The following is a 26125-nucleotide window of genomic DNA, read 5'->3' as shown; positions in this document are numbered from 1 at the left end:
CCATTCCTATTGTTTCTGTTCTCTTTCCTTCTCGCTTAATGGTCACATATTTCCCATATTTAACCCCTCAAACTCTTCTATTAGAGCGTGCGATTATATTGACATAAAAGATCCAACTATTATTATTATTTTAATTATTTATAATAATATAAAATAAATTAATATAAGTTTAATAAATTTTTAATATTTTATAATTATTTATTATATTTAAAAATAATAGTATTTTAAAATATTTTTATACATCTTTTTTAAAAATATTTTAAAATTTTAAAATTTGTTTAATACAATAACATAAAATTATTTTAAAATTTATTAATTAATTTTTTAATTATATATAAATCTAATATTATTTTCATGACCGTATAATTAAAAATTGACTTATTAATTAATATAATATTAAAAATATAAATTAAAAATACTATTTTTTAGAATTACAATTATTATTTAGTTAAAAATAATTTATTGATAAATAAATTAATAAAAAACCTATAAAATTACATCTCTGTTTGAATTTTATGTGTTAAAAAAATTATACATATATAAAAAAAAATATATGTCAATATAACAACACATACCAAAAAAATTTTATGTCGTGATTTAATATTTGTATAAGGCTTTTTTGCCTAGGCTTGGTATAAGTCTCAATTTATATACTAAATCGTTAGATAATTGACATATATTCATTAATTTTAAATGATAAAGTATATGTTAATCATCAAATATTAAAGTGTAAAGTATTCATACGTACGCATCACTCTTCTATTAGTTGTGGTGTATATAAATTTCGGTAAAAATATCATCTATATTTAGATGGATAGGCTTTACAAGGGAGACTTGTTATATTACATAAAAGATGTTATGATTTCTAGCATATTCCAAATTTTATATGAATGTTAATTAATTCTGCGCTTTCTATTTTCTTTTAAATTCCAAATAATTCAGGGTTATATAGCATTTGCATTTTCTTTTGGGGAGTAACAGCCCGGAGTTATTTAATTTAAACAATGAAAGTTGCAGTGGTTGGAGGTGGAATAAGCGGACTTGTGTCAGCTTATGTTCTTGCAAGAGATAGAGTTAAGGTTATGTTGTACGAGAAAGAGGAATACATCGGCGGCCATGCTAAAACTGTCTGCTTTGATGGTGTTGAGTTAGACTTGGGTTTCATGGTCTTTAATCGTGTAAGTCACCATTTTCCTTCTTCCGTTTCGTTTGCTATTTTTTCCTTTCTAGTTCTTTTTTACTCCTATCATCTCCATTTTTACAGTCCAATAGGCTCAAGAAAAAGAAATTTAACCAAAAAAAAAAAGAAAAGGGGTTTGTGAATATACTGATAGTCTTGCTCTTCTGAAGGTCATTGCTGTCTTTAAACAAATAAGTACACAGGTTTAATAACCTAGCTGCCTAAATTTCACATACATACTTTATCTGACAACTAAGCATAAAACATCCTTAAATTAAGTTTTTTTTTTTTTAAAGTAACAGTGAAATTAACTTCCCAAAGTGTCTTAGGCATTATCTCAACGAATGTCTATAATTCATGTGCTGTTCATATACTCAAATGCAGTATGATAATTACAAGATACTGACTATGGACATTAATCAATGAACAGGTAACATATCCACTATGATGGAGTTCTTTGAAAGTCTTGGGGTAGATCTGGAGTTATCCGATATGTCATTCTCAGTTAGCTTAGACCATGGTAAAGGTTATGAATGGGGTAGCAGAAATGGCCTGTCAGGTTTGTTTGCACAGAAAACGAATGCGATCAATCCATACTTTTGGCAAATGATTCGTGAAATTATCAAGTTTATTATCATTATAAGTTTAAGGATGATGTCCTCAGGTCAGCCAGTTTATTATCATTATAAGTTTTTAACGAGCATGCGTGCAGTGGAATGTCTAAGGTTTGCTTCTATGTGATCACAAGGTTAAAAACAATCCTGATAAGTAATTCTTTGTCTCAGTTATCTCGAGGTGCTTGAGAACAATCCTGACATTGACAGGAATGAAACATTGGGAAATTTTATTAGGTCACGGGGTTATTCTGAATTATTTCAGAAGGCTTATCTTGTAAGAAATTTATTTTAGTCTTTCAACCTTATGATTCGTTTTTATTTGAATTCTATTAACTAAATATTCATTATAGGTTCCAATGTGTGATTCAATATGGTCATGCCCTTCAGAAAAAGTTATGAACTTTTCTGCTTACTCTATTCTCTCATTTTGCCGTAATCATCATTTGCTTCAGGTACAAATTCTTTTATTTTTTTGATAATTAGTTTCAAAATTTGAGATTCAAGAAATTGACGATGAAATTTATGTTATTTAAAACAGGTACAAATTCTTTATGAAAGAAATATACATATATATATATAGTTATTCATGCAAAGTTTTTAAGAGTTTGATCTATCAAAATTTTTATGAAATATCGTTTGCTTCTTTTTGCAGCTCTTTGGCCGCCCACAATGGTTTACTGTGAAACATAGCTCACATTCTTATGTAAACAAGGTACTTGCTTAATTGTTCAGAATATTGCAGGTTTTATATTTTCTGTACTTTTGCATAATCTTTTTAAAAAGTTTTACTAAATTATAGAAGCAAATAAATCAGGTCAGGGAAAAGCTGGAAAATTATGGCTGTATGTGAGGTCCACTCTATTTCCACAGATGATAAAGGTAAGCTAAGTTGTAACATTAAGTCTTATGAAATTTCTGCGAGATCAAGTGTAACCTATACACTAAACGGACACGTATTCATTAGTTTTAATTAAAAAAATTATAAATTTGATATTTTAATTTTTTATTGTTTTATTTTGGTGTCTATACTATTTTTTTTATTTAATTAAGTATTTGAACCTGTTAAAAATATCCAATATTGTGCATCTAGTAGGTTAAAATTTTTATTTGACTTATTTTGAATAATATATTGACTTAGATACTCTCATTTAAAATAATACCATAATTCTTTTTATTTTCTCTTTTTATTTTATTTAATTTTTATCCATTTTCAGCACTATCTTTTTTAAGTTTCATTTTTTTTAAAGATTAAAAGAAAAAAAAAGTAAAATTATTTTATCTTTTCTAATTCATTCAAACAAAAATAAAATAAAATAAAATTTCATTTACTTATTCTTTTATCTTTATGCATACACCTTAAAACATAAAAATATAATATATTATTTCACTTCAAAACAATCAAAAGAGAAACAAGAAGATGTTAAGTGTTCTCAAAAAATAAATTTTAGAAATAAAAAAATGATGAGTAAATTTAAAATAAATAAATAAATAAAAATTAAAAGAATTTAATTCAATATTTTCTTTGGTGTTAAAAGAAGATTTAATAAAAAATAAAAAAAATTAAGAAAATAGAAAAAAAAGAAAGAAATTATAAATAAGGATGAATAGGGATAGTTTAGATTATTCTGTTAATAATTACTTTAACCTGTAAGATTTGTAGAGACCATATAATATATATAAATTACCAGGTTCAAATACTTAATTAAAAAATAATAATTCAAATACTGAAACAGGAAAAAATAAAATATTTAAGAACTAAATTTATAATTATTCCTTTAATTAATAAAATATGTATTAATTATTCAACATTAAAATATAAAATTTATATATATATATATATATATATATATATATATATATATATATATTATTGTGATATATATATATATCTATTATAGTTAAATTTGTGAATATATTAAGCAATAAGATATTAATGGTAATTTTTTGTGGACATTGTATGTATTATCAAAAATGGGGTTAACCATCTAAGACAATGTTGAATTGAACCGCAAAGAGTTCTGGGAAATATAATGTAAAAATTACAACTGATATGAGCATTATATCTATATATTCTTTATATTATTTGTACCCGTAACCGGTTTATGGATAAGCACTCTTAGAGTAGTCGGTCTGACGCTGAATTTACGTGCCTATGACTTCGTTTCTCTCTCTCTCTCTATATATATATATATATATATATATCTTCCCTATGAGTTCTAGTCTCAATAAGAATGCTAGTTCTTACTGTTCATATGTTATGATATGAATATACCACACCAATTCGTTATGTATGGATGATGAGATTCTATTGATACAGAGCCAATTCCAGTAGACTTATTGGAGGGTCCATTGGCGTGCATCCAGTAGGAATTGAACTGACGAATTCGCCAATTATGAGTTGAGCACTTTAACCATTCAAATTTATGAATGCTTAGCGGGGATTCTCGTACACGGTGAATAACCAAATTCCAATTGAATATATATATATATATATATATATATATATATATATATATATATATATATATATATATATATATATTCTTACAAAGGATCTTCAAAGAAATCGTTAACTTAGGGACTCCGTTTATCAATTTGATAACTCCCTTTAAAGTGACAACTGCTGGAATCATTTTCAAAGCTAAAGATTCAAAGATTGTTTTTCCTTTTCTAGCCAAATTAGAACGAGATCTAGGAAATAGAAGGAAATATTAAGCAGTGAAGATTTAGATCTAAGTTCGTGGCGTTGTAACCAGATTCACGCTTTAAGCAGCCTGTAGGAGCTTTAAATGCTCTTGCAGAATCTGTTTTCCAGCCTATAAACTTATAGATCTGAAAATAAATTTGAACAGAAACAATCAACAAGTTTCTGATGTGCAGGATCCTCTTACGAGGCAAGCACAGAGCATACGCTTGATGATGGGGAAAGAAGAAGAAGATAAATAAAGAAGATAAACTTTGAATGCTTTATTGATAATAACAGGCTTTGAACATAAACATATAAACAATTTTGAAAGCTTTAAATAAACATACAACTTTGAAAAACTTTGAAACAGAAGAATATAGACTTACAAGAGGAGTTACAAGATTTCTCTCTCTCTCACTCACTCTTTTCACTCTAATTTCTTCTGTGAGAATTAGACTCAGGAAGAGCTTTCTTTCTTTCTCTCTTCTATCTTCTACTGAATTCTGAATTCTAAATTCTGAGGGATGAAGAAGGAGGACTCCTCTATATATAGAGGTCTTGGAGCTTTGGATACTTGTCACGGGCTTTGGATGCTTTGCTTAGTGGAGAAGAAATGATTCCACTTGTCTTTGGAGTCTTGTGGAGATGCTTCACATGCTTTGGAGTCTTTTGATAATGCCAACCGTCTTTTGAGAAAGTTGTCGGCCATGCTTTGAAGGAATCTTTTGACTTTTCTTTTTTTTTCTTTTGTCTTTTGTCTTTTTCTTTTCTTTTCTTTTCTTTTTCTTTTTCTTTTTTTCTTTTCTTTTTCTTTTTTCTTTTCTTTTTCTTTTCTTTTTCTTTTTTCTTTTCTGGGCTTTAGTGTGGGCTTTTTGGCCCAACACAAATAACCTTGGGCTACCATTTCTGGTTTTTAACCCATGGGCTTTCAAAGAAGGAGATAATATTTATGAGATTTTGAGTATCCCATAACAATCGTCTCCCGCTGGGTCATCCAAATCGAATGCAGCAGTACTAGCGCTGGAAGAGGATGAAGATGAGGCTTTGGATTTGCCTTTAGAAGAAGTCGCCCTGACAAACTGTTTTATAAGTTGTAGGAAATCTTCTCTGGTTTGGGTCATGCAAGCTTTGGAAGCAGAAAAGACTTCTGTGCCAAGAACGTTGTTTGTTCTTTAGGAGGAGGCAAGAAGCTATGTTTGGTCAAGAAGTTTTGAACGGCTTTTAGGGACAGTTTGTCTTGGTGGTTGAATTTATCCCACCATTTTACTTTGAATCGACGGATAAGTGTAATCTCACCATCCAGGCGATTGGAAGTGAAAGTACCATACACATACCCGGGGTAAAAAGAAATTTGAGCGGGAAAGGAGAAGCGGGGAAAATGCTTTCCATGGAATTTGGTTTGTAATTTGTTTTGAATAGGTTGAACAGGGGTAAGACTTCGGAATAAGAGTCTCAGGGCATTACCGTAGTAATTCCACCCACCGTTTAAACCAGTAAGGATTTTGGAGGTTTGGATATTGGTGTCAAGTAGAATAGCCGGAGTGGCTTCTTCCTTCGTTTTGGATAAGAATGTATTGAACCGAGGCTTCGTAATCCCAATAGGAGAAAGAGGTGTTAAGATTTGAAGGGTAGGTTCTTTTTAGAAGTAGGGAAGGAACGAAGAGAGTGTAAATCCATACCCCAATCGGACGGGTGAAGGATTCTTTGGATTGTGCATGTTGAATATGCAGGGTCTTTATGGGCTTTGTCTTTTTGAAATGCTTGAATTTGGCTGAACCAAGTAACCTCAAGGATTGGATCGTAATAAGCCCGAGGCTTTGAAATATTCCAGGTTTAAAAACCAACTGGAGGGAAAATCTTTGAAACCAGTTTTGAGGGGCTTTCTGTGCAGAATCCTTCCTCAATGGTTAAAACATTTTGAAAAATAGGTTTTTCCAAATACTCATTTGATTTAAAACGTTTTGATTGCGTCAAAACAATCTCCTGAGAGTTTGGCTTTGAAAGACTATTTGAGTTTTGAGATAGATTTGGAGGGAAAATCTCTATCTCGGTATTTTGAAAAGGGATAGATAATATACCTTTACCCTTTGTGGAGGAAGATGACGACTTTGGAGTAATTTGCTTTGTAGATGGTTCAGACAGGGATTGAACCATTTGTCTTTTGTATTCTTCTACTCTTTGAATGAATTCAGGGTCTTGCTGGGCAAGCCATTCCTGAATTTGTTTGGCTTGATCGGCTTTGAAGGGATCCATTTGTTGTTGAACTGGATCCGGTTGATTAATTTCTTCTTGGATTATCTCAGTCCAAGTCCTGATGGGCTTTGAAGTTGAAGGGAGAACTTCCTTCACTGGGCTTTGGATTTGGGCCGGCCATTTGTGGTCGTGGACTTTTCTTCTTTGGATTTTGACTTTCTTGGCATTTTGTATCACTCCTGTTTTTGTAAGAACTCTCTGGTTAGAAAGTCAGGAATAGAATTTGATTCTCCTCGAATAAATTCAATCTCAAAATCAAAAACAGATAAGATAGCTTGCCAACGGGCGAAAATCTATTTTGAAGCTATATTTTGGACATCTTTTTGTAAAACTTCTTTTGCAGATTTGCAATTAATCCTTAAAAGAAATTTTTGATTTAAAAGATCGCTTTGAAATTTAGAAATACAGAGGACTATCGAAAGGATTTCCTTTTTGATAGTAGAGTAATTCTTTTGGGTATCGTTCCAGTGAGCAGAAGTAAACTGGACAATACATTCTTTGGAATTTTGAACTTGCTTTAGAATCCCACCGTATCCTAACTCTGATGCATCTGTTTCTACAATCTTAAATGCGAAGGATCACGGTAGATGCGTGCAAGGAATTTCTAAAACTTGTTTTTTAATGCTTTGGACTATCTTTGTATGCTGATCAGACCAAGGAGGAGGGTTTTTCCTTAGCTTATCATGCAGGGGCTTTGCAAGACAGTTTAAATTAGGATAAAAATCCATAATATAATTTAAACTACCAAGAAATCTTCGTCGGGTTTTTCCAAAATTTTATCCGGAAACTTTGGAAGTGAATGCAAGGGATCTCTCAATTGGAGTAATTGTACCCCGAGAGATGTAATGACCAAGAAATCTAATTTTCGTTTGAAAAAGAGATATCTTAGACTTTGAAACCATTAAACCATTTTTCTTAACAACATAGAAAAACGTTTCTAGGTGTTTAAAATGTCGCTCAATGGAATTTGAAAAGATTAAAACATCATCTATGTAGACAATGCGAACTTTGAAATGGATTAAAAATGTCATTCATGATTTTCCGAAATTCGGAAGGGCATTTTTAATCCAAAAGGCATGACATTCCACTCATATTGACCGAATGGGACTGTGAAATGCCGTTTTGTAACGATCTTTGGATCAATCTGGATTTGCCAAAATCCTGATTTTATGTCAAACTTTGAAAAGATGAATGCAGAATGCAGTTTTTGTAAAAGATCTTTCTTATTTGGAATAGGATACCTAATCCACTTAAGAGCTTTGTTCAAGGGTTTGTAGTTGATCACTAGCCTAGGAGTTCCTCTTTCTATCTCGCTATTCTTATTGACATAGAAAGCTGCACAAGACCAAGGTGATCTAGACTTTGAAATTAAACCTTTAGACTCAAGATCTTTAATCTCTAATCTGCAATGGCTTTCTAAAGACTCATTCATCTGAATGGGTCTGGCTTTAGTAGGGATTTGCTTATCTGAAAAATCATTTTCATATGGCAAATCTACCATATGTTGCTTTCGATTCCAAAAAGCATTTGGAAGATCAGAATAGAGTTCATTCTCAATCTTCATTTGAAAATCAGAAATTTTGCTTTGAACAAAATCATTTTGCAGTTGATCTAGAATTCTCTTCAAACCCACATCTTGTTGAAGATGAGAAAGATGGGTTTGTTTTCCTTTGATCAAAGCATTGATTTCAAAATTGTAAATGGAATGTGCTTTGATAAGATTCAAATTTCCCTTTTTTGGTTTTTCTAGAAAAGGAAAAACAATCTTTGAATCTTTAGCTTTGAAAATGATTCCAGCAGTTGTCACTTTAAAGGGAGTTATCAAATTGATAAACGGAGTCCCTAAGATAACAGTTTGCTGAAGATCCTTTGTAAGAATAAAAACATTCTTTAAAGCAATGTTATTATTAAGAATTGCGGCTTCAGTTTTACCAGCAATCTTAATCTTTGAAGAATTGGCTGAAGTTAGCCTTTCTTTGGTTTCTTGATGAAACCTTTTAGGAACCAGTTCGCAGTTGATACAATTGAGGTCTGCTCCTGTATCAAACAACGCGATGGTTTCTATCTGGAAATCACCAGGAAAAGCAAGTTTTATTTGAATCAAATATTTTCTTGAAGTAATTTCCTTTAAAACATTGATAAAGTTTTCAGGAACTTTTTCAGAAACTTCAAGGTTTTGAAAATCATTTTCCTCATCAGAATCAGAATCACTATTCTGTTTGAGGATCAGGCTTTGGAGCAAAACAGAATCATTTTGTTGTTTTTCTTTCAACTCTTTGAGTTCTGTTTTGATGGTTTTAATCTCCTTTTGGAGTTCCTGAACAGTAGGAAGAGGGTTTTTCAACTTCTTCCCTTTGTCCAAAATCATAGTAAGATCATAAGTATTCTTACTAGAAGAAGGAACCAGAGATTCAGTTTTTAAAATTTCTTTTAAAACCTGTTTTTGAATAAGAGGGTCACTAATATGCTTTACAGCTTCAAGAAGAGCTTCTTGTTGCCTAGTGAGCATATTAATGCCTTTAGAAGAGCTCTCTGAATCTGTCTCAGAACAATCAGTTGAGGTTTTGATTTCATCAATTTGAAATTCTTCCTCACTGTTTAAGAACTCTGATTCAGATGAATCAACTAGAAGAGCGTAAATCTTTGCAAAACTTCTTCTTCTATTTGAAGCTCTTGGAGTCTTTTTGAAAATTTACAATACTTTGAAGTGTGGCCTTTCTTACCACATTTAAAGCATGTAATTTTTGAAAAATCTTTTTTAGAATCTTTCTTTGGAAATTTAGAATGAAATTTGGAAGAAGATGGCTTTTTATAGAAATTCTCCTTGCTTTTAGAAGGCTTTCTATATTTGGAAAATCGTTTCTTTTTGAAAGACTTTGAATAGAAATCTTCATGCAAGAGTTTTTTATCAATTTCAAACTCTTTTGAAATCATGTTGATCTCTGCTTCAAGGTTTTGGGTAATGGCTGATGGTGATGGTGAAGAGGGGGTAGAGGTTATCTCTATATCTTCGTCATCATTCTTTGGATCAGTGTAGACTAGTCTGGGGATGTTGCTTTGATAATCAACATTCTGGAGTGTTTTTGGAATATCAGATGTTGAAAATCTGGGTTGAGTTTGAGATGGAATTGGTTCTTTGTAAGGAGCATAGATAACAGAAGGAATTTTGGATACCCTTCCAATATCTATGGTCGAGGTTGAAGAACCATCATCAGAAAATCTAGAGGAAGTTGACTTTCTGTTGAATGTGATCTTTACCTTTCCATCTGGATATTGGGCTATGTGTTTAAGGTTTGTGTTTGGTTCTGTTTGCTTTGGAGAAGTAGGTTGGATTGCACCTTCAAGGATCCATTCTTCTGGAAGTGTAATGTCTTTCCATTGAATGGTCTTTGGAATGGTTGTATTTGATTTGGATAGATCTGTTTGAAGGAACAGGGTTTCTCCTTTTGGTGAGTGTAGCTTGTGTTTGGAACCAAAGGCGAAATCATAGCTTTGTAATGAATTTTGAAAATTAATGCTATCGGAATAGATCCTTCAATCATTTTGTAATTGTGAGTTTTGATTTGAAGAACGATGCTCTTTAAAACATTTTTATCGTTTAAAGAAATCGTGATATTTGGAAAACAATTGAAAGAAATAGGTCCTTTATTGAGGCTCGACTCAGCGATTACCTAACAGGGAATCATAGAAATTTGTAAACCTAGCATCCCTAAGGACGGCTAATATGGAAGTATCTAGACCTTCTATGGTAAGGGGCTTAATACCTACCTGGACTAGACCTATGTGGATATACTTATAATCCTTTTCCATATGCTTTTGGAGGGTCTTTGGATTTAAGAGATAAATCTCTTCAAAAGGTTTTGAAATTTGGATATCTCTTTCTTGATCTTGATTGTAAAATCAGTCTTGAAGAGAGGGAACTTTGAAAACTCATAAATTTGTTTCTTTTGGACTTTGGGTATTTCCCAATCGTCGATATGCTTTGAAAAATCTTCAATAGTGATTTCTTCACTATTTACTAGACCTTGTACCTCGATGATTCAGAGGCGGAAGAATTTGAGAAAGAAGAAGATCTACAAGGAAAGGTTCTAAGTTCATTTTAACCTAAACCAAAATAACTTTCTAGACAAGCACGGACCACGACTCTCGCTTTACCGTCGTCGGGACTTACTCACAGATAAAATGAGCAGAACTTGCCTATAGGAAACTGATGCGATCTAAAATGAATGTAAAATCTTTGTAATGTAGATATGCTTCTAATCCCGGAACCCAATTGGCTCTGATACCAAATTAGAACGAGATCTAGGAAATAGAAGGAAATATTAAGCAGTGAAGATTTAGATCTAAGTTCGTGGCGTTGTAACCAGATTCACGCTTTAAGCAGCCTGTAGGAGCTTTAAATGCTCTTGCAGAATCATTTTCCGACCCTATAAACTTATAGATCTGAAAATAAATTTGAGCGAAACAATCAACAAGTTTCCGATGTGCAGGATCCTCTTACGAGGCAAGCCGCGAGCATACGCTTGATGATGGGAAAGAAGAAGAAGATAAATAAAGAAGATAAACTTTGAATGCTTTATTGATAATAACAGGCTTTGAACATAAACATATAAACAACTTTGAAAGCTTTAAATAAACATACAACTTTGAAAAACTTTGAATAAGAATCAACTTTGCATTTTCCTTTGCAACTAGACACGGGCTCTATTGGGTTGTACTCAGGCTAGTTCTGAAACTACCTAGTTCACCTTGAGTCTTTTCATCTCCCATTTGAGTTTGTCTTTGAAGCTTAAGGTCATGACAAATCTTTAAACCTTCTTTCGGGTTAGACTAACTAACTCACGTAAGTGTAGAAATCATAAGGGATTTGGCGTATGGGCTTCTCTTATGGTATTCCTAACTCTTTCACCTAAAATCTTAGGTAAACCGGCTAAGAACTTTTCTTTCCGGAAGGTTGGCTAGAATCTTCCCTAAGCATGACTCGGTTAGGAAAGTATCTTTGTAACTTTGGAAATTTCTAAGCTTCTTACGGTGAGGTTGCTAAGGAGCTCGGCATTTTGTCTTTGGCGGAGAAGGGTCTCCTATGAAATGTAGGGAAATAGTGAGGATTAGGGTTGAAACCGCATCCTCAATTGGATTTCCTATTTCATCTAGGATTGGGGTTCCTTCATTGTTTGGATAGCTCATGGGATTTGGAGTTCTTTGTGCTTGAGTGAGATGATAATCCCACCATCCTTTTCGGAAAATCCGGTATCGGGAGCTCGTGATGGCTCTATCGGAGGTACCACTTTGGGTTTTGTAGGCATTGCTCGCCATGGTCATCATTGCGAGACCAAGGATGTTGTATTCGGACATTCCATCTATATTCCATTCATAGGCGGAGGCGTTGAATCTAGGCGGGTTAGGATGTTGTTCCTATTTTCAATTCCTAGATGCAGAGCGTACTCCTAGGAGTATTCCAGTTAATCTAGGGGCTTGGATTCCCAATCATTGATGTTGAAGGGTTTTGAAATGGGGCTTTCAAGCCTGAATCATCCGATTCATCGCTTTGGGCTTGTCCTATTGCACTGATATTCCTACTACTTTGGGAGTATCCGGCACTAGATTTTGGACGACTCGGAGGTTGCTAATCGCCATTTGTTCTCGACTACTTTGGCAAACTCGACTTGCTTTTGGAAATGGTCTTGGCTCGGCTTTGCCGATAAGGCTTAAAAACTGGGTTTTTAGCTTTTCGGTAGTTCGACTCTTTTGGTTGACGATGCTAGGGATTGGAGATGTCACCACGGGGGCTTTTGAATCTGGTTTTCTATTCTAACCGGTTGCTTTCCTATAGTGTTTAGACAGTGTTCGAATAATTGTTCGTTGAACAATATTCTTGACATTCTTTTCAAGGTCTTCGCTACCAATTTGTAAGGTGTAGCCTCTATCTCACTCTCCATAAGGAATGGTTATCTTCCTAAGGGAGGATGTTGGGCGGTTAGGTTTTCTCCTACCTTCCACTCGGGGCTTTATTCCTTCTGTGGCGGGACTAATGGACTTATCCTTAAAGGGATAAAGGATACCATTTTCTTTGCAGTTAATTTGAAACCAATCAAAAAATTTAATTTGGGCTTTGTTTTGAATACAAAATTGATAGTATTTTTCCTGAATACTATCTTTTTCTTTTAAAAAATTCTTAAAAAACCAAAGTTTCTTAAGATGGTTTTTCTTTGAATAGAAATCTTCATGCAAGAGTTTTTTATCAATTTCAAACTCTTTTGAAATCATGTTGATGGCTGGATTTGAATACAAACCTCTACCCCCTCTTCACCATCACCATCAGCCATTACCCAAAACCTTGAAGCAGAGATCAACATGATTTCAAAAGAGTTTGAAATTGATAAAAAAACTCTTGCATGAAGATTTCTATTCAAAGAAAAACCATCTTAAGAAACTTTGGTTTTTTAAGAATTTTTAAAAGAAAAAGATAGTATTCGTGAAAAATACTATCAATTTTGTATTCAAAACAAAGCCCAAATTAAATTTTTTGATTGGTTTCAAATTAACTGCAAAGAAAATGGTATCCTTTATCCCTTTAAGGATAAGTCCATTAGTCCTGTCACAGTAAGGAACAAAGCCCCTGAGTGGAAGGTAGGAGAAAACCTAACTGTCCAGTCTGAACATCCTCCCTTAGAAGATAACCATTCCTTATGGAGAGAGTGATAGAGGCTACACCTTACAAATTGGTAGCTAAGACCTTGAAAAGAATGTCAAGAATATTGTTCAATGTAACAATTATTCGAACACCGCCTAAACACTATAGGAAAGCAACCGGTTAGAATAGAAAACCGATTCAAAAGCCCCCCGTAGTGTGACATCTCCATCCCTAGCATCGGTCAACCAAAAGAGTCGAACTAAATAAAAGCTAAAAACCCAGCTTTTAAGCCTTATCACCATAAAAGCCGCAGCCAAGACCATTTCCAAAAGCAAGTCGAGTTTGCAAAGTAGTCGAGAACAAATGACGATTAAGAACCTCTCCGAGTCGTCTAAAATCTAGCGCCGTATACTCCCCAAAGTAGTAGGAATATCGCAATAGACAAGCCCAAAGCGATGAATCGATGATTCAGGCTTGAAAGCCCCATTTCAAAACCCTTCAACATCAACAGATTGGGAATCCAAGCCCTAGATTAACTCGAATACCTCTAGGAGTACCGCTCGCATCTAGGAATCGAGAATAGGAACAACATCCTAACCCGCCTAGATTCAATGCCTCCGCCTATGAATGGAATATAGATGGAATGTCCGAGTACAACATCCTTGGTCTCTCGCACAGATGACCATGGCAGCCAATGCCTACAAAACCCAAAGTGGTACTCCGATAGAGCTATCACGAGCTCCCGAGTACTGGATTTTCCGCCGCTAAAAGGATGGCGGGATTATCATCTCACCAAGCACAAAGAACTCCAAATCCTAGTGCTATCCAAACCACAGTAGAAGGAACTCCCATTCTAGATGAAATAGGAAATCCAATCAGGATGCAGTGTCAACTCTAATCCTCACTATTTCTCTCATTTCATAGGAGACCCTTCTCCGCTCAAAGACAAAAATGCCGAGCTCCTTAGCAACCTTACCTGTAAGAAGCTTAGCAATTTCCAAAGTTACAAAGACACTTTCCTAACCAGAGTCATGCTTAGGGAAGATTCTAGCCAACCTTTCTGGAAAGAAAAGTTCTTAGCCTAGCTTACCTAAGATTTTAGGTGAAAGAGTTAGGAATACCATAAGAGAAGCCCATAGCGGTCAAATCCCTTATGATTTCTACACTTATGGTGAGTTAGTTAGTCTAACCCAGAAAGAAGGTTTAAAGATTTGTCATGACCTTAAGCTTCAAAGACAACTCAAATGGGAGATGAAAAAGACTAGGCAGGAACTAGGTAGTTTCTATAACCAGTTTGAGTACAACCCAATAGAGCCCGTGTCTAGTTGCAAAGGGAAATGCAAAGTTGATTCTTATTCAAAGTCTTTCAAAAAGAAACGATTTTCCAAATATAGAAAGCCTTCTAAAAGCAAGGAGAATTTCTATAAAAAGCCATCTTCTTCCAAATTTCATTCTAAATTTCCAAAGAAATATTCTAAAAAAGATTTTTCAAAAATTACATGCTTTAAATGTGGTAAGAAAGGCCACACTTCAAAGTATTGTAAATTTTCAAAAAGACTCCAAGAGCTTCAAATAGAAGAAGAAGTTTTGCAAAAGATTTCTGCTCTTCTAGTTGATTCATCTGAATCAGAGTTCTTAAACAGTGAGGAAGAATTTCAAATTGATGAAATCAAAACCTCAACTGATTGTTCTGAGACAGATTCAGAGAGCTCTTCTAAAGGCATTAATATGCTCACTAGGCAACAAGAAGCTCTTCTTGAAGCTGTAAAGCATATTAGTGACCCTCTTATTCAAAAACAGGTTTTAAAAGAAATTTTAAAAACTGAATCTCTGGTTCCTTCTTCTAGTAAGAATACTTATGATCTTACTATGATTTTGGACAAAGGGAAGAAGTTGAAAAACCCTCTTCCTACTGTTCAGGAACTCCAAAAGGAGATTAAAACCATCAAAACAGAACTCAAAGAGTTGAAAGAAAAACAACAAAATGATTCTGTTTTGCTCCAAAGCCTGATCCTCAAACAGAATAGTGATTCTGATTCTGATGAGGAAAATGATTTTCAAAACCTTGAAGTTTCTGAAAAAGTTCCTGAAAACTTTATCAATGTTTTAAAGGAAATTACTTCAAGAAAATATTTGATTCAAATAAAGCTTGTTTTTCCTGGTGATTTCCAGATAGAAACCATCGCGTTGTTTGATGAGCGACCTCAATTGTATCAATCGCGAATCGGTTCCTAAAAGGTTTCATCAAGAAACCAAAGAAAGGCTAACTTCAGCCAATTCTTCAAAGATTAAGATTCGTGAAGCCGCAATTCTTAATAATAACATTGCTTTAAAGAATGTTTTTATTCTTACAAAGGATCTTCAGCAAACTGTTATCTTAGGGACTCCGTTTATCAATTTGATAACTCCCTTTAAAGTGACAACTGCTGGAATCATTTTCAAAGCTAAAGATTCAAAGATTGTTTTTCCTTTCTAGAAAAACCAAAAAAGAGAAATTTGAATCTTATCAAAGCACATTCCATTTACAATTTTGAAATCAATGCTTTGATCAAAGGAAAACAAACCCATCTTTCTCATCTTCAACAAGATGTGGGTTTGAAGAGAATTCTAGATCAACTGCAAAATGATTTTGTTCAAAGAAAAATTTCTGATTTTCAAATGAAGATTGAGAATGAACTCTGTTCTGATCTTCCAAATGCTTTTTGGAATCGAAAGCAACATATGGTAGATTTGCCATATGAAAATGATTTTTCAGATAAGCAAATCCCTACTAAAGCCAGACCCATTCAGATGAATGAGTCTTTAGAAAGCCATTGCAGATTAGAGATTAAAGATCTTGAGTCTAAAGGTTTAATTTCAAAGTCTAGATCACCTTGGTCTTGTGCAGCTTTCTATGTCAATAAGAATAGCGAGATAGAAAGAGGAACTCCTAGGCTAGTGATCAACTACAAACCCTTGAACAAAGCTCTTAAGTGGATTAGGTATCCTATTCCAAATAAGAAAGATCTTTTACAAAACTCGATTCGCATTCATCTTTTCAAAGTTTGACATGAAATCGGGATTTTGGCAAATCCAGATTGATCCAAAAGATCATTACAAAACGGCATTTACAAATTCCATTCGGTCAATATGAGTGGAATGTCATGCCTTTTGGATTAAAAATGCCCTTCTAAATTTCGGAAAATCATGAATGACATTTTTAATCCATTTTCAAAGTTCGCATTGTCTACATAGATGATGTTTTAATCTTTTCAAATTCCATTGAAAGATTTTAAACACCTAGAAACATTTTTCTATGTTGTTAAGAAAAATGGTTTAGTGGTTTCAAAGTCTAAGATATCTCTTTCAAACGAAATTAGATTTCTTGGTCATTTCATCTCTCGGGGTACAATTACTCCAATTGAGAGATCCCTTGCATTCACTTCCAAAGTTTCCGGATAAAATTTTGGAAAAACCCAGCCTAAAGATTTCTTGGTAGTTTAAATTATGTTATGGATTTTTATCCTAATTTAAACTGTCTTGCAAAGCCCCTGCATGATAGGCTAAGGAAAAACCCTCCTCCTTGGTCTGATCAGCATACAAAGATAGTCCAAAGCATTAAAAACAAGTTTTAGAAATTCCCGTCAGATCTACCTGATCCTTCCGCATTTAAGATTGTAGAAACAGATGCATCGAGTTAGGATACGGTGGGATTCTAAAGCAAGTTCAAAATTCCAAAGAATGTATTGTCCGGTTTACTCGCCACCGGAACGATACCCAAAAGAATTACTCTACTATCAAAAAGGAAATCCTTTCGATAGTCCTCTGTATTTCTAAATTTCAAAGCGATCTTTTAAATCAAAAATTTCTTTTAAGGATTAATTGCAAATCTGCAAAAGAAGTTTTACAAAAAGATGTCCAAAATATAGCTTCAAAATGATTGCTTGGCAAGCTATCTTATCTGTTTTTTATTTTGAGATTGAATTTATTCGAGGAGAATCAAATTCTATTCCTGACTTTCTAACCAGAGAGTTCTTACAAAAACAGGAGTGATACAAAATGCCAAGAAAGTCAAAATCCAAAGAAGAAAAGTCCACTAGCCACTTCAAAGCCTACCAAATCCAAAGCCCAAAGTGAAGGAAGTTCTCCCTTCAACTTCAAAGCCCATCGGGACTTGGACCGAGATAATCCAAGAAGAAATTAATCAACCGGATCCAGTTCAACAACAAATGGATCCCTTCAAAGCCGATCAAGCCAAACAAATTCAGGAATGGCTTGCCCAAAGAAGACCCCTGAATTCATTCAAAGAGTAGAAGAATGCAAAGACAAATGGTTCAATCCCTGTCAACCATCTACAAAGCAAATTATTCCAAAGCTAGAAGCAACTCCAAAGTCGCCATCTTCCTCCACAAAGGGTAAAGGTATATTATCTATCCCTTTTCAAAATACCGAGATAGAGATTTTCCCTCCAAATCTATCTCAAAACTCAAATAGTCTTTCAAAGCCAAACTCTCGCGGAGATTGTTTTGACGCAATCAAAACGTTTTTAAATCAAATGAGTATTTGGAAAAACCTATTTTCAAAATGTTTTAACCATTGAGGAAGGATTCGCATGAAAGCCCCTCAAAACTGGTTTCAAAGATTTTCCCTCCAGTTGGTTTTTTAAACCCTGGAATATTTCAAAGCCTCGTGCTTATTACCAATCCCTTGAGGTTACCGGTTCAGCCAAATTCAAGCATTTCCAAAAAGACAAAGCCCATAAAGACCCTGCATATTCAACATGCACAATCCAAAGAATCCTTCACCCGACTGGGTATGGATTTACACTCTCTTCGCTCCTTCCCTACTTCTCTAAAAAAGAACCTACCCTTCAAATCTTAACACCTCTTTCTCCTATCGGGATTACCGTGAAGCCCTGGTTCAATACCTTTCTTATCCAAAACGAAGGAAGAAGCCACTCCTGGCTATTCTACTTGACACCAATATCCAAACCTCCAAAATCCCTTACTTGGTTTAAAAGGTGGAATTACTACCAGTAATGCCCCCGAGACTCTTATGCCCAAGTCTTACCCCCGCTCAACCTATTCAAAACAAATTACAAACCAAATTCCATGGAAAAGCGTTTTCCCTCGCCTTCTCCTTTTCCTGTTCAAATTTCTTTTACCCTGGGTATGTATGGTACTTTCACTTCAACTGCCCGATGGTGAGATTACACTTATCCGTCGATTCAAAGTAAAATGGTGGGATAAATTCAACCACCAAGACAAACCGTCCCTAAAAGCCGCTCAAAACTTCTTGACCAAACATAGCTTCTTGCCTCCTCCTAAAGAACAAACAACGTTCTTGGCACGTAAGTCTTTTCCGCCCAAAGCTTGCCTCAAACCAAGAAGATTTCCTACAACTTATAAAACAGTTTGTCCGAGATGTTCTTCTAAAGGCAAATCCAAAGCCTCATCTTCATCCTCTTCCAAATTCGATTTGGATGACCCAGCGGGAGACGATTGTTATGGGATACTCAAAATCTCATAAATATTATCTCCTTCTTTGAAAGCCCATGGGTTAAAAACCAGAAATGGTAGCCCAAGGTTATTTGTGTTGGGCCAAAAAGCCCACACTAAAGCCCAGAAAAGAAAAGAAAAGAAAAGAAAAGAAAAGAAAAGAAAAGAAAAAGAAAAAGAAAAGAAAAGAAAAGAAAAGAAAAAGACAAAAGGCAAAAGAAAAAAAAAAGAAAAGTCAAAAGATTCCTTCAAAGCATGGCCGACAACTTTCTCAAAAGACGGTTGGCATTATCAAAAGACTCCAAAGCATGTGAAGCATCTCCACAAGACTCCAAAGACAAGTGGAATCATTTCTTCTCCACTAAGCAAAGCATCCAAAGCCCGTGACAAGTATCCAAAGCTCCAAGACCTCTATATATAGAGGAGTCCTCCTTCTTCATCCCTCAGAATTTAGAATTCAGAATTCAGTAGAAGATAGAAGAGAGAAAGAAAGAAAGCTCTTCCTGAGTCTAATTCTCACAGAAGAAATTAGAGTGAAAAGAGTGAGTGAGAGAGAAATCTTGTAACTCCTCTTGTAAGTCTATATTCTTCCCGCTTCAAAGTTTTCAAAGTTGTATGTTTATTTAAAGCTTTCAAAGTTGTTTATATGTTTATGTTCAAAGCCTGTTATTATCAATAAAGCATTCAAAGTTTATCTTCTTTATTTATCTTCTTCTTCTTTCCCCATCATCAAGCGTATGCTCTGTGCTTGCCTCGTAAGAGGATCCTGCACATCAGAAACTTGTTGATTGTTTCGCTCAAATTTATTTCGGATCTATAAGTTTATAGGTCGGAAAACAGTTCGCAAGAGCATTTAAAGCTCCTACAGGCTGCTTAAAGCGTGAATCTGGTTACAACGCCACGAACTTAGATCTAAATCTTCACTGCTTAATATTTCCATCTATTTCTTAGATCTCGTTTCTAATTTGGTATCAGAGCCAATTGGGTTCCGGATTAGAAGCATATCTACATTACAAAGATTTTACATTCATTTTAGACTGCATCAGGTTTCCTATAGGCAAGTTCTGTTCATTTTATGCTAGGTAGTAAGTCCCGACGGACAGTGAAATATATATATATATATATATATATATATGTATATATATATATATATGTATATATATATATATATATGTATATATATATATATATATGTATATATATATATATATATATGTATATATATATATATATATGTCGTATAGTATAAATATATTTAGAATGACATTTTGAACAGTATATGTATAATCTAATAAGAAATAGAAGTATGTTGGTGCAATTAAAAATATCTATATATTTTATTATAGTTAAGAATCATAAATATATTAAATTTTTTAAGTGTTACTTAAACTTAAATCTAACTAAATATTTCAATAATATCAAGTCATTCAAACATTAAATAAAATATTTCTACAATTCTAATTGACGAAACCCAGCAAATTAGAGAACTAAATATAATAAAGATTCAAGTTTTACTAGAGCAAAGTAAATAAATATAGTAGAGCTGAATTGGATCAAATTTAAGAACTTAACTTTTCTAATTAATATTTTTATTTTATTTTTTCTTTAAAGGCCAAATCGGTTTAAACCGATAGCATCAATTCAGGCCGATTTATATTTGACATAATGTTGAATCTTAACCTGCTCGTATCACTTAAAATTCATAGATCAATTTGTGAAACTAAATCGTTAACTAAGAAAGATTTTTAAATTAACTGATTTAATTCTAGTCCAATTCATAATTTGAAATTAGTTCTATCTTTTATAATTTAAAAGACATTACAAAATTTTCTTTCTCTGTTCTTTTCTCCTTTTGTTTTTCCATTCAAAACACATCCATTCATTTATTTCCTTTTTCTTTTTTCTTTTTAAGTGACATTCTTTAAAGAAGTTATTAAAATATTTATAAATTTAAAATTCAATAAAATTTCAATTCTTTCTTTTCTAATCTTATCTTATTAAAAGTGAAAAATAATTCATAAAAATAAAGTAAAAAAATACTTAATACATTTAGTTTAAGTGTTTCTAAGAATACAACCTAATTAATAGTTGTTTCTTAATTTTTGTATACACCAAAAGATATTACCGAAATGGAGGAAGTATTACTGTATTAGCTATGATGACAAGTGGCAGAAATTGTCACTTATTTGTTTTGCTCAATAATTCTCAATTGGTCTTCACATTTTAGCAGTTACTTATAAATTACAATTAAATTTATAAATAAAATATAAATAACTCCTCAAAACATATACAAAGTTTACATTTTAGCCTAAATCATAAATTTCACTAATGTTTATTAATATTTTATATATTCAATAAATCTCAAAATAATTGTACAAATGTAAAACATATGATATATATATTTTATAAATACAAAAAATGCGCATTTCTCAGAAAAAGGGTAAAGAAAGCTAGAGAGAAATAATATATTGACTTTCCTATAAATGTAACTTTAGAATGCTTTAACAGGTTGCACAGTGCTATGCGGAGATGGTTCTGAAGAACAGTACAGTAGGTGCATAATTGCTGTTCATGCCCCAGATGCTTTGAAACTATTAGGAAACCAAACAACATTTGATGAAATAAGAGTACTTGGTGCTTTCCAGTATGTGTATAGGTACAAGTTTTTACTCTTCTGCTTCTTTCTCCATCATTGTTTTGGATGTACCGTTCATCTTAACAGGTAACCACACTATTTTAGTCAATATATGCATTACATTCTTCAACTCTTGATTTCAGTGAAATCTTTCTTCACCGAGATAAAAAGTTTATGCCCCAAGTCCCAACGGCATGGAGTGCATGGAATTTCTTAGGAAATACAGACAATAAAGGATGCCTTACATACTGGCTTAATGTGCTTCAGGTTTGTAACATGTTTTCTTAGAGGAAATGAAGTGCATTGCCGGTTCCAGAATTCACTTCAGAATCAAATGTGAAATATACCCATAGACTTTTTAATGCTGTCAACTCTTGCAGAATCTTGGTGAAACAAATCTACCTTTTCTTATCACACTCAATCCAGATCATACACCAGACCATACCTTACTGAAGTGGACAGCTGGTCATCCAGTCCCATGCTTAGCTGCATCAAAAGCTTCACTTGAATTTGAACATATTCAAGGAAGGAGAGGACTTTGGTTTTGCGGAGCATACCAAGGTAAGTTACTGGATTTTATTCTTGTTAAATTTCCATGAGAATTTGCCTCAGATTTGTAGAGTAATGAGATGTTTTCTATGTTCTTGGATGAAACAATGTCATATTCCTGTGCAGTATTTAAGGTCAGAAGTCAACCTTGTGAATTCTAATACATAATTTTATACAGTACATGATTTCAACTTGTGATATATTCTTCTTTTTTTCTCTGAGCTACTTTAAAGACGGAAGATGAAGACTTGAAATCTGCACAGATGAGAAAAATTTCACTTCTGATTGAAAAAGTGAGTGATCCTGTTGCTTGACCATTTTACAATTACTGACATGCATTATTCAATTCGTATGTTCATTTTTTTTAACCAATCCAGGCAAGAATCAATAAGGAACGTGAATTTCTTGAGATTGGTTGTGGTTGGGGAACATTAGCTATCGAGGTTGTCAAACGAACTGGATGTAAATATACTGGTATCACTCTATCGAAGGAGCAACTAAAATTTGCAGAAGAAAGAGTGAATGAAGCTGGTCTCCAGGTATGAACTCAAAGAATAATTGCAACTTTCCTATATGCATTTATTCCTTAGCTCCTTTGAGATTTAAGCGCAACAAGATTTGTCCAAATTGCACTTAAGAACATCTTGCATTAGAGCATATCATGGTATTAGAAAAATTACCAAAAGTCATGGGTTTTTGTTGAGAATAAGCCCAAAGCACAACTAACAAGGACCAACAGTCCAAGACCTCCAGAAAGAACCAACAGACAAAGACTGTTGGTCATGGCCTCAAACTGGATCATCATAGGCAGGGAAAAGGAGCAACCTTTCTTCCCTAAGGAATTAAGGTTACTTCCACCTTTCCCAAGCTAGAAAGGAACGTTAGAATATGATCACAGATAGCAAAAGAACCGTTGCAAGTATACATGTATATAACATAACACATATACTCAAATAATCTTAGAATTCATATCAATAAATCATCACATATTAATATTCAACTGTATTTCTTCAGTTTTAACCTTAGCCAATGATGATATTAGGAAAATATCAGATTTCAACTCTGTGACCATCGCCAGTTGCCTGATACCTACAAATGTGACGGAATCATATCATGGTAAGCTTGTCCCCTTCCAGAATTGCATCCGAGTAGAGAATTCTGAACAAATAACATGACTTTTACTGGTCTTGTTCAGTGAAATGCTAGAAGCTGTTGGACATGAATACATGGAGGAGTATTTTGGCTGCTGTGAATCAGTATTAGCAAAAGATGGGATTATTGTTTTACAGGTAACGACTGATAAAAAGATGAGAAGAGACAAAAGAATTCCTTTCACTATGTCAGTTTTGATGTTTAAGAGTGCATTTCTTTTTCCTGCTCCTCCAGTTCTCATCAATGCCAGAATAACGGTATGACGAGTACAGGAGAAATTCAGAATTTATCAAGGAGTATGTATTCCCAGGTTTATGTGCGCCATCATTAACAAGGATAACAACAGCCATGGCTACTTCTACAAGACTCGGGTATAAAAAATTTCACTTTCAGCCCAATTTAATTTATTGATGAGTTACTCCATTTTTCTTATTCTATAAAGTAATTTTACTTTATTCTTTTTCCTTCTGTATCAAAAGTGTGGAGCATGTGGAGAATATAGGAATTCATTTCTATCGAACATTCAAATTATGGAGAAAGAATTTCTTGGAGAACAAGAGGCAAATATTACTTTTGAAACTGAAACAGTCTTAGTTTATTATAATAATAACTATTATTATTATTATTATTCTTTTAAAATAATGCTGGTACATTCATTTCTTGTCAGCAAAATTTTGGCTCTGGGGTTCAATGAAAAGTTCATCAGGACATGTTTTTATCAAACGTTATGTCAACTTCACTTGGTGCAGAATTACAAGCTCCATTCACATATTAACTCACAAGGATTTATAATATTATGATGTAATAAAGCATGTTTTTATCTGTGTTTTTCACAGAACTTAATTGAAAAGTAGAACATTAGTTTATGATCATCAGTGATTTCAAAGGATAGGCAAAAGAATTAAGAATAAATAAATCAGATGTTTTTACGGATTAAATTGACAATAGTGCACATCCCTTCTCCAACTTAAAGCATACAAATATAAATATCATCGAAGTAATCTCACTATTAAAACCGGTATTAAACCACCAAAAGCCGATGACATTTTCCATGACAAGTAAAAATAATATGCCTGCAACTCCAAAACACACAACAATTCTCACTACCATGGAAGGAAGCAAATAAAACCAAATTCCGCATCCATATTTTTAAATGTTCAATCCCTATCTATCAATAGAATTAAGTAATAGGTGCAACTTATATCCTGAAGCATTTCAACTTTCAGCAGTGGTATTAATAAAAATCCTATCATTAGTGGATAAGCTAATAAAATTTGCATGCACACTTGGCCCTTTCACCCTTTTCTTTATAAGCTTCATTCCAAAAATCTATCAACACTGCTGCTATTGACAATTTCTATCTCTAAACATTTGGAAAGACATATTTAATCTATTCCAATGCACTATATCCTAAACAATCAAGCTTCCACATCTTCGCACCAAGAGATGGCTAACTGCGAAAGACGACGTACGGCAAGAACTCACTAGCCACCAGGAACTGGAATGGTTGAGAAACTTAATAGTTTTTAATGCCAAGAATCTGCAAAAGAAGATTGACCATTAGCTGAAAAATGGTCTTTCTCAAGTTAACTCACAATATCAATCAACAAGTCCTCTTTAAATTCCATTCGACGCTGAAAAAACCCCCAACCGAACGCACACCCACTATGAAGCTCGGCCATGAGTGGACAGGTCACTCCACCTTACAACTCGAGCATCTCCTCCCGTACAAAACAAGGACAAATACAGTGGGAAATGATTATGCCATCCTCAAAGACCAAATGATTAGGAAATCAAGCAACATTTGATGAAAAAGACTACTTGGTCTTTCCAGTCTGTGTATAGGTACAAGCTTTTACTCTTCTGCTTCTTTCTCAATCATTGTTTTGGATGGACAGTTCATCACTCTTGATTTCAGCGAAATCTTTCTTCACCGAGATAAAAAGTTTACGTCCCAAGGTCGAACGGCATGGACTGCATGGAATTTCTTAGGAAATACGGACAATAAAGGATGGCTTAATGTGGGTAAAATGTCCTACTGGTACCAAACTTTTACTTTTTGTTTTGATTTGGTATAAAATATTCAATTTGTTTCATCTTGGGATCCTTCCTATTATCTCTGCTACTTCCGTCAGTACCAATAAGGATTTCGATAGTTAATTGATGATGTGGCTGCCAGATTTACAAAAAAACCACAGACCACTTGACACATATTTTGCTTACTCCTTTATTTAATCCTAATCAGCAAATCACTTGTGTTCCACCCCCAAATAAATAATCTTAAATAAAAAAAAAAACTCAATTTCATAATTTGGCTCGATTCACTCTCTGGGCTCCCCTTTCTCTCATAATCGATTCTTAAGTTTCCTTGTACTTTACCTTGTTGAAAAAGAGGAGCAAGAAACAGCTGAAAGTGCGTTTAACCTGGAGGAATATACTTTTGGAGTTAAGGATTCTAACTGTGTATTTGGAAGGCCAGCAAAATTGTTCGTCTCTCGAACTGAAAGGAAACTCGGTTGCAAGTTTTGGGGATGCTCATTTGTAGTAAGTATAAGAGTGATTTCGTTAGTTTATATTGCTATGGTTTTGGTGGTAATGAAGGTTTGTTCTTGTACATATTCTTCAGCTGTGGTTTTTTTAAGTGACACTACATATGGGTTAATGAGAGGACACTAGTGATGTTGCGAGAGTTAAGTTAAGAATGAATACTGGTGAATCTGATATTACAAGTAAGCTGCTGAATGAGCACAAGAATAGAGTTAGTTTGCTAAATTCAAAATTGAGGAAAATAAAAGAAGAAAAAGGGAGCATGAAGCGCAATAGGAACCTGTATAAGCTTGGTTTTTATGCTATGGTTGGGATTCTGATTTACAATATGTACTTTTGTTAGCTTAATTTGAAGATGTACTTTGGATAAGTGGTGCGGTGTATTTTGGAAACAG

General features: G+C 33.7%; 1 pseudogene; it reads left to right on the top strand.

The window, feature by feature from the left end:
* Nucleotides 1–1004: 1004 nt before the first annotated feature.
* LOC8288655 lies at nucleotides 1005–24091 on the top strand (annotated as a pseudogene).
* The last annotated feature ends 2034 nt before the right edge of the window (nucleotides 24092–26125 follow it).

Source organism: Ricinus communis, chromosome 9, assembly GCF_019578655.1.
Source record: "Ricinus communis isolate WT05 ecotype wild-type chromosome 9, ASM1957865v1, whole genome shotgun sequence".
NCBI lineage: Eukaryota > Viridiplantae > Streptophyta > Magnoliopsida > Malpighiales > Euphorbiaceae > Ricinus > Ricinus communis.
This window is presented reverse-complemented; position numbering and strand designations above follow the sequence as displayed.